General features: G+C 40.3%; 1 long non-coding RNA gene across 1 annotated transcript; it reads right to left on the reverse strand.

Annotated features, from left to right (window-relative positions):
• Positions 1-8,338: 8,338 nt before the first annotated feature.
• On the reverse strand, positions 8,339-9,232 carry LOC131233913 (uncharacterized). Its single transcript, XR_009165412.1, has 2 exons — positions 9,064-9,232; positions 8,339-8,795 (listed from the first exon to the last, which is right to left on the reverse strand). It is a non-coding gene; the product is annotated as an uncharacterized LOC131233913 (long non-coding RNA).
• Positions 9,233-10,716: the final 1,484 nt, after the last annotated feature.

The raw sequence follows: 10,716 nt of genomic DNA on the forward strand, positions 1-10,716 counted from the left end.
CCCACCAGTCTCCACCATTATTTTCTACAGTGTATTTACAACAAAATTCTTCTTCTAAAGTTTCCTCCAAAACTCTTTTTCTAAAGTTTCCTCAATTGAATCCATCGCCACGCTCTTATGCTCTATTATCTAGCGGACCACTGTCCTATATTCTATTCTCCGGTGTGGGAATCAGGTTAGGTGCACATTCCTTTCCTTAACACATGACAATAAATTAATCCTTAATACATGACAACCAGGACTCTTAACACATGAAAACCACGACACTTACCACATGACAACTATTAAGTGCCCATAATGATAACCCTGACCGCTAATAGATGACAACCTTGACCCTCACATAGTAAGGGTCATTATTGTCATGTGTAGAGGGTTGTGGTTCTCATGTGTTAAGGGAAGGAATTTGCACCCAAGTCTAATGGATGGAGTTGATTCGATACATACCTCATGGTGGGCCCACAGATGGTGTCTGAGGACCCTATGGTGTAAGGCCAAGTACTTTTAGAGACATCATGTAACACCCAGGCCAAACGTTACAGCATCCTGGGGCATCCACTAGCGGATTTGCCGCAGGACCACACTAGACAATCGCATTGTGCACACGTATAAGACCCCAAATGTCTAGGGATAAGTGACGCCGAGAACCACTATCAATAAGTTAGGATAAATCAAGTCATGAAGGCAAACAAGCTTGAGCATATTCAGGTCGATAATGGGCCGCAATGTCGGTCTATCCAATAGTACACCACGACGGACAAAATGACCGTATATCGCTCGTGGAAAGTCCAATAAGTCCGAAACTATAAGAAATTATGGGCCTCACTGGGCATGAGGCTCATCACGGACAGTAGACCCAAACTGTGCCTCGCCCCATGCAACTTGGACTGTCAAGGCAACACTTGAAAGACACGATTCTCCGGAATCTAAAGCTTAGAACCTGAAATTTAAACAATTGGCCCTGCCAGTAAAATGGCAAGTTACGATTTTCCGACTGTTAAATTACAATCAAACTCAAACCATAAATTAGGGATATTTTCCTACTCTTATCCGCAAAACTGGAGCCCTGATCAAATAATAGTGACCGTTGATCGCAAATCAGGCCCTTGCGGTCAATCGAGTCATCCGTTTGCCACTAAAATTGGAATAACCCTTCATCTGACAATGAGACACCAGCCCCATGACACAAATGGGCTAGGGGGCCACTCGGATGGTCTCAGGAACCAGAAATCTACCTACTAGGGGTATATATGTTATAACAAGACTCCTTAAGGCTAATTGGGCAAATTCTCATACTATAAAAGTTCTAAAAACTCTCTCCCTCACTTTCATACGAATTTTTTGCAAGGAGGAGAGAGAGAGAGAGAGAGGGAGAGAGAGAGCTCCAAGGGGCTGAAAATTGGAGAATTTTCCTCCCCTACCTCAGTCCCTCATCGAAAATTAGAGAATTTTCCTCCCCTACCCCACAACTACGGAAGTGGCTTATGGGTGTTCGAAAGGTATCCACCCAGCCATTTTTCAGTTTTTAATGCATTAGGCCACTTGCATGTATCCTAACATGCAAATTCCATTGGCACAGGGCTTCAACACACCAATTTGCAGGACTGGCACCTTGGAAGCGGCTCTACAAGCCGTCAAACCATTCTTAGGTGCAGACCATTATCCTTAGGTGGCCATTTATCAAACCTAGGCTAGAATTAATGATTGTGTGTGAGAATTTTGCTTTACATGTTGTTTTGTAAGGGATACATTAATAGACATTTCGTTTTAACTTAAACTTGCTTAGAGAAGAAATATTTAACTCCAAGCCATTTTAAAGTTTGCCTTTGTTTGATTTCCTTTCCATTATGTGAAATTTGAGTATAACTTATCCCCAAACCTGAGGTAATTTAGGGGAAATGTGCTGCATGTCTCCTATGCATATAAATTAAGAAAATTAACTACAGAATTACTTGCATGCATATCCAAATTCTTTGTAATTAAGAGTAAGTAACTTGAAACTCTTTTACATGCTTGCTTAGATCTCCCTTGCAATCAGAAGAAATTCATGATCTTTTATGATATCAAGTAATTGAATCCTATATTTATGCATGCTTAAATTTTTCACAACTAGAAGTAGATCGTGATATTCTTTATAATATTAAGAAATTCAATCCCTCTTGCTGGGTTGGCCAGCAAACTTTGAAGCCCGTAGGGGCAGCCCCATCGGTAGGATCATCTAACAACTAATCTGACCCATTTAGTTCGAATACGGATAGCCGGCAGTAGTTGGACTACATGGGACGCTCGCTCCCAATGTCGTGTATTCCGCAATTCGCCTAAATGGGGCAAATTGTCCCACTAGTTGACCAATCATGTTTGTTAACCACGTATGCTCATGGCTGTTTAAACCTGGGGCACCTTACGTCCATGTAGCGCCTACTGATAACCATTATATTGCGACCCATAAGTCTCGAGAGCCGAGCATGGTGGAATGGGATACTATGCTTAAGTTGTCGGCCTACGGTGGGGCGACAAGCCTCCCCGTAGTGACCACGAGCAAATCCTATCCTATAACATTTCCTTCGTATGTACTATCTAGGAGTGATGAACCCAATTGGGTCAAGGATCACGAGCGTAAGACTGCCGTGGCCGCCTGAGCCTCGCGATCAGGATAGGGCATTGACCTCGTTAGGGTGTCTTAGTTTTCCCAAACTGTTAGATGAATGGATGTAATTAAACACGCGGCTAACATGTTTACCATCACATTACATTAGTTAGGATGACAACTCGGTAGTCGAGGTCACATTAAGGAAGTGTTGGGCATTGCGAACATAAGATGGTGTCGTTCGAGGGAGTGTTAGATGGTGAGGGCTTGCATCATATCATAATAACATGCATATGCATTAATAAAAGTAGTTAGGAATTGTGCTTTTCATACTTTTCATTAATTGTGCCTATGGAATTGATAACATGTGTAACTTATTGCTAATGGAACTCACTAATTTGATCACTCACTCTCACTCTAGGACGGTGTTTTAAAACACCAATCAGAACCTATCTTAAATGCAGGTGTTATAGAGCTTGATGCGCTGGATGGGGCAAGCGTGAACAAGGAGGAGGAATTATCTTATTTTTAGATTTTTGACAGATCCCCGTAGGCCGCTTTAGGATTAGTGATGGGCCCCAAGGCAGGGATTTGTACATCTTTTAGATTGTATATTTTGTTGGGACAAGGTCCCTTATGCTTATCTACATTATCTCTATTTGCTAGATATATATTCCATATTAGTTGCACTTGAGCTTAGTAAATTGGTTTTGATTTATGCTGCATGGTCCACTGGATTTCTCTATTGCTTATAAATCAACTGAACTATACCTATCCGTGGCCTCGCGAGGCATAAGTGACACCCAAAAATTCAGAAGCCGACTATCAATCGGTTCCTGAAATTCAGGGCGTTACAACTCATTTCTACCTTTTGCGGTTTTTGTAGAGAGCTTCTTCTTCCTTTGAAGCTTCCTTTATGAGAGCCACCACCTCTCTTTGGGATGACATTCAATGGCATTTAAGTTTTCATCTATACGAAGTGTGGTTGTCGGAGTGTACAAAATGATCATTTTTTAAGTTGAAGCAAATAAGAAGTTTGTACACTAGAGAACATGACGTTAGTAGTCCTATGTTGGAAAAAGAACTCCACTGGAGGGTGAAGGTGTGTAACACCTTGAAACCTGACATCTAAGTACGAAGACTCAGATCCCGTGTTCTAGGGTGTTAACAGTAAAAAAGTCGAGTGCAATGTTACCGACACTGACAACTCTTTAGTTTTCATCGCTTAAGTACGATATCTAGCTGCGCAAACTCGAGTGTCACCTAGAAATACCCCACATGTGAAAAATCTCCCACTTGTGTACTCAATCATATTAACATTCATCTCAGATAAAAATAAATCAAAGTAGCGCATTTTAAAATTGGCGGATATCAAAGAAAAAGTAGGATAAATAAGCATAAGTTGCATTAGCAATCATCCAATTAAAGTGTATAAATCCAAAGGTGCCCATAGGAACCACCATAACCCATACCAACCCAACAAACGAAATATGTCAATATAAAGGGTGGAAAGTCATAAAAAGCCAATGGCTGAAGCTTCCAAAGCTCATCCAGTTAAAGTTGTTCCACACGATCATCTATCTCTCCACCGAACTCTACCCTAGTGACCCTAAACTCTACAACTCTATCTACCTGCATCCACCATTTGGTTTTTGAATTCGAAATGTGAGTGGTCAACTCAATGAGAAATCCTCAATAGATTACGCAATGATATATCAATCAAGTATAGTTTCATAGAAAAGCACACCAAAACAATTCCAGTTTATTATGCGTCTTGTTTAAATACATGACTGCATAAATATTCTTTGCACTAGGGATGCACATCCAGTCAGACCAAATACAAGTGAATGAGTCTTTCAAATAATCAATATAACATCCAACAAGAGAGACTGGGTCTTTCAAACAGTCGACCCAACTAACAGTTACAAAGGACTGGATCTTTCAAACAGTTGACCCAGCCTACAATAAATGGGTCATTCGAATGGTGGTCCAGGTGCCTACAAAAGTACTCAAGATATATCACATCCACAACATCCGTATTAATCATTTGATAACACCTATGTGCCATGAATGCATGATGAACCCAACCTTTGTTAATCTGATTTGCAAACAGTAGTTTAAAAACTTTTACAACTAGTGACCAATCTTAGTCCAACAAGTGGGCCTTACCATCCCAATATATAGATGCAATAAGCAGGTTTTGCCCAACAAAAGCCAATTAGGCAAGCCAATAAGGCACTAAGTCCATTAGAGGACACAACAATGAGATTCAACCCAACCAAAGCCATCAAGGCATAATGATACACCAAAATAGTAAGTCAACAATCAAATTCCATTAAACTCAATTCACACGATGTTAATTAGTTCAAGGTACTAGATAATTCAACAAGGCCCTACTCTAAGGGTGTGATTTACCTACACAGTTCACATATAACCATATCAAGGCAGGCCATAATTCATATCTACATGAATTCAAGGTACCAGATAATCCAACAAGGCACGTCAACAATCAAATTCCATTTAACTCAATTCACACAATGTTAATTAGTTCAAGGTACCAGATAATTCAACAAGGCCCTACTCTAAGGGCGTGACTTACCCGCACAGTTCACATATAACCATATCAAGGCAGGCCATAATTCATATGTACATGAATTCCACAAGATAAGAATTATATTCATATGATTCATAATTAAGGAGTGCGCATGTGCTGAGGAGGAGGGATTACACTACTGTTGTGCGTGTTCTAAGGGAAGGAAATTCGCCAGCTGATTTAATGGCTAGTTTAGGTAGTGCTTCCCAGTCTCGTGCTTGTTTCGAGAATCAATTAGAGCTTCCACGGCAGGTTCGAGGTATGATTTTTCTGGACAAACTTGGTTTATGATCGATTAGAATGGTGTGAGCCCAGGTGGGGCCTTTTTGTAAGTATCTTGCTGTTTGCCATGTTAGGTCTCCTGTTTTATGTAAGGGAGTTCCCATCTGTATAGGTTTTGATATGAATATAGACAAAACTTTTTTGAAAAAAAAAAAAAAAAAACCTTGTAACCTACTTTTTGAGGGATCAAATCCCGTTGAAATTGGTCTTGCTTTAGTGCTTATGAGCAAGTTACAACTGTTGTAGCGAAAAGCTATTAAAAAGCTACATAAATAGGCAAAAGACCTGAAAAGTATGTTTTTCAAAAAAAGAAAAAGAAAAAAGGAGTGCGCATATGTAATTCAACCTAAAACTTAGGCTGAACATATTACGTGAGCATATATAAGATTTTAAACATGTTACATATTTTAACAAATGATTACGTATGTTATAGATTCCCATAATTCATCATAGATTTTACGTACGTAAGATAATTTGCAAGGGCTATCGCATGATTTATAGATTAATCACATAATTACTAAATATTGAAATTATTTCAAGGCTAAAAATGTCATCGAAAAGCATGAAGGGTAAATCGCACCTTAAAACCAAAGATTCTCAGGTCCGATGCAACCTAGCCATAAAGAATTTGGGAAAAGTATCTCCAAACCCTAATTCATTAGTAATTTCATCGTTAATAACTTAGATTCTAACTTAATTAAACTTTTAACAAGTGTTTAAGGGTTTTACCTATCTCGATTCGGGAAATCCATAACTTGATTGGTAAGTGGAGCCCGAGATTTTCGCACAATCGACACCCCGCAAAGCCGCGTTCAAATACGACTCCTGGATAAGAATGGGCCGCCACAATTTGCTTGAGGGACTAAAAATTCTAACATGATCAAACCCTAACAATAGAAACCCTAAAATTTGGAAGAAAATAATGAGTTTCTTACCCTAATCACTTCAATGCTGTTAGAAATAGGGAAAACATGTGCATGCATGTGCCGTGCAAAGAATCCATACCTAGTTAATCGACAGATTTTTTGGCCAGGAAAGATGCGATGTAGCATGCACGACCTGAATTTGGTGAAGAACGACTTAGTACAATGCGATTTTTTGGCCAAGAAAGATGCGATGTAGCATGCACGACCTGAATTTGGTGAAGAACAACTTAGTACAACGCTTTGCACCTGATATCTAATCTCCCACACAAGCTCTCTCTCACTCCCTCACTGTACCTCACTAACTCTCTCACTCTCACACTCTCCTTTACAATCCCACTTAAAAAATTCTGTGATTACAAATATTTTAAAATTCGGAGGATGTCGGTCGAACCGACGACATTTGTTAGTCAGACCAACATGAACTGTCGATCGATCGTTCGACTGACATTTTTAGTCGGACCAACATGAACTGTCGATCGATCGTTTGAATCGACAAATGCCAAATTTGTCATGATCTTGTGCTACTCAAGTTGGTGCAACCGATGGGACCTAAATTGCCCCTGAATCGATCCAAATATTTACTATTCTTAGAATTCTAAAAGATCACCCTATGTATTATGTTGACCATTCATTCATACCAAACAACATATTCATTTGCAAAGCAAGGCCGACACTCTTACTTGCGAATCGAAGTCAAATAGACTGGGGATCCAGTGATTTTGGTTACATTTTTTCATTTGGCAAGATCAAACGATGATTCATTGACTAATTAGGCATTGAGATCCAATCGAATGCATCTCCCAAGCTAACTTTCAGCCAAATATTCAATTTGATGTATTTTAAATAGATCCTACCAAATTAGACATCTGAATTAGGTAAGGGATTAGATCTGCCTTCAAGTGTGCATAATCACCACGTGATGGACACATTATGGTCGAAATTAGAACTTCAAAGCTTCTCCCATAAGCAAATAGGGATATGGGGCCAGCTCCCAAAGGTGATGGGCATTTTGGTTTATATAAAAACTAAAAAACTTTCACAAAATAAAAATAAAAATAAAATGCTATTCTCTTGCAACGGCTGTACTTAGAGTCATTTTGGTATAATTTTTTGTTAGTTTTTTCTTTCTACTAAGGTTCACAACGAAAGACCACCAGGGACCGAACCCTGTATCACTTACCGACGGACGCTGCACTATAAAAGGCTTCTTTACATCTTAGTAAGAACTGTACAAATTGTGAAAACCACTTTAGATGGGTCATTAAGTTGGATTGGTATATTAATTTGTTGATTCACGGACATCATATATGGGTGGATGAAATGAAAAATAATCAAACGGAAGATCCAACTAACAAGTATCCGTCAATCAGACATTTGGATGTGAAAATTAATCTTGTTTTGGAAGTTTTGACCTATCTACCGTGCGTCCCACCACCTAGATGGTTTACTTAAAAGTTAAGTGCAGGTCAAGTGGGTATGTCTCAGGCAAGTGCATGAAGCACCGTGCTGCACCTTCCCTCCCAGGAATATCTTACAGGACGTGGCCCACCCTCTGTGGTCCTATCGCGGTATATGTGTTTTATCCACGCCATCCATCGATTTTTTCAGCTGATTTTAGGACATGAACCTAAAAATGAAGCAAATCCATAGCTGAAGTGGACCACACAACAACGAAATGTGGGACAAAAAAACTTCCTATGCCACAGTTGAAATCAAAACTTCTTGGGCCATAGAAGTTTTGAATCAAGCTCATATTTGTTCTTTTTCATTCATCCTTATTTGTGTGACTTTTGAAGAAGTTGGATGGTAAATAAATATCATGGTGGGCCTTAGAAAAATTTCAACGGTGGGAATTCAATCTTCACTGTTTCTTGCAGCGTGGTCCCATCGTGCCTGTATCTGCCTCATATATATATATATATATATATATTAATTCTCTCGTTCCCTAAAATTAGCTGAAAAAACGGATGTAACAGGTGAATAAAATACATACGTCAGTTGGGCCCACGGAGCATGGCCGCTCCAGGGATATTCCCGGAGACAGGCGCTGCAGGCAATCGGGCGTCCGCGCACTCTGCCAGAATAGTAAATAATTCTCCCCCAGGCTCCAGCTCCGACCGTGCATCCCTAGTTCAGATGGCTAGTCGTGTTATAGTTACATATGAGCTGGCGCCCATGTGGTAGTGGTGCTCCTACAACTTGTGATTGTACGGGCTGTTGTGTGGCCCATAGACTGCGTCTGATCCACCCACTCCATTAGATGCGAACTTCCATTTCCATGGGCTAAAAATCAGCAGGAATGAAAAACTAGCTGGGCCACACCACATGCAACACTTAGGTGAGGCCCACCGAATAAAACCTTTCCAACTGTTTGTGGTCCATCCAATCCATTCATCAGGAGATTCCAGTCCTGTTAGGGTGAAAAGACATAGCAAAAATCTGTTGAGTGAGACATAGAAGAAGCGGACAAAAAAATAAAATAAAATCAATCAACGGTCCACATTCAGCGAACTTGTCAAGCACACCAGCCTCAGAGTTATCACGTGTGGCGCAGAGTACACCAAAGTAAGGTGGTGGATTTCTACCCCCCACGTAAAAGAAAAACAGTTCTCTGAATTCTGACCGTGTACGCGCAGGCTTTCTCATATCTGAAGCAGTAACAAAGTCACCAGACTTACCGCAACCATACTCGTTTTGTTTCTGTCGCGATTCAAATTCCACCGTGTGTCGCCCCTCAACTTCAGCTACATGTTAAGTGGTCTGTTGATCTAAACCGTCCATGTTGTGGATTCTATCCTATAAGTATTACTGCAAGAAATTTATCTCAAATGATGAATGTGGCCATTACCATCAGTTGACAATTTTAGAGAAATGTAAGATAAAAAATCAATGGATCGAATTCAACTATTAAAATCAAAAGTTACTATCGTCATTGACGTCTGATTACAACAAAATATCTTATTTATGGTAATAAGGAGAATATGGACGGTTCCAAATTGTCGGATCATCTGAGAATATGGACACCAGTAGGTAGACACATGATCTTGATCCTCAGCTGCGAAACAGGCAAGTCTAACCCCTCGACTCGTGCAGCGAAAAGCTAAAATGCAAAGGGGCGCCCCGCTTTTTCTTTTTTTTTCAGCTGCTCCCATATCTATTCTTATTTGCAGAGATGACAATAGACAGAGAAAGAGAGAGTAAAAGACAAAAGGAGTCGAGTCAAGTGATGTGAGTACGTGACAACGCGTGTGGAGGGAGCGGACTACGAGACAGGGAAGAGAGAGAGAGAGTCATGGAATCCGGGCTGGAAAAGAGACCAAGAAGAAAGGACGTTCTTTTAAATTATTATAATTTTTTATATTATATCTACGGCTACTTCTTATTATATATGTTATATCTACGGCTATTATTTAAATGGCGACAACCTGCGTTGGATGTGCAGGAATTGACATTTACGTGTTGTTGCCATGTTGCCTCTCTCTATCTCGGATTGATACTTGCAAGCGTCTAACTCAATAGTGTAATCTTCAGCGCAAACGTGACATGTTTCTTTGATATCCAAGCCGTCCATCAGGCGGGCCCAACTTTGAATATGGTCTGTCCTAAAAATAGGCTTGTCTAATTTGATAGGTGGGGCATAGATGTTGGACCTTGAATGTAAACTGTTGGACGATAGTATCCTTTTTTTTAAAATTTTTTTTTTTTTTTTTATCGGACTGATTTTCTCATCAGCGTGAAGGTCATGGTGAAAAGGCACGTGTTACATGTTGGCGGGAAAGATGTCACAACTTACCCAAGATAATTGAACCATGGCCCATTTTCAGGACCGCTAATAAGATGGACGGTTACAATCAGCCGACCCATATCTTGCCTTTCTCTGAACTCAGGCCAAACAAACACTTTTAACGCTCCATGTTTTGTAACCGTGTGGCCCACCTAAAGAAATGTACCTGTGCTATTATATAGTGGGGTTTTGGCCTATGAAAACGGCCTCTTACGCTCGCACGTATTTTACTTTGGCACGTATGTGAGCTACTTTAGAGTGCTTGCAGGCAAGCATTGATCGTTGTTTCATCTGTAGGACCCCATCCCGAGACTACGCGTTGAAAATTGGTGCATGCAGCGTCTTCTCTGTTTGTCACTCACTCGATGGAGAGAGAGAGAGAGAGAGAGAGAGAGAGCTGGTGGTACACTTGCTTCATTGTCCAATATGATATCGAGAACTGATTAGAGAGAAAGTCTTAAATACAACCAGTTGGACCTTAAGGTACGGTCCATCCAGCGGATAACATATGACCTTTTATATGTGTTCGACATCCAACCCGTCCAAT

The sequence above is a fragment of the Magnolia sinica genome, chromosome 18 (genome assembly GCF_029962835.1).
Source record: "Magnolia sinica isolate HGM2019 chromosome 18, MsV1, whole genome shotgun sequence".
In the NCBI taxonomy this organism is placed as follows: Eukaryota; Viridiplantae; Streptophyta; class Magnoliopsida; order Magnoliales; family Magnoliaceae; genus Magnolia; species Magnolia sinica.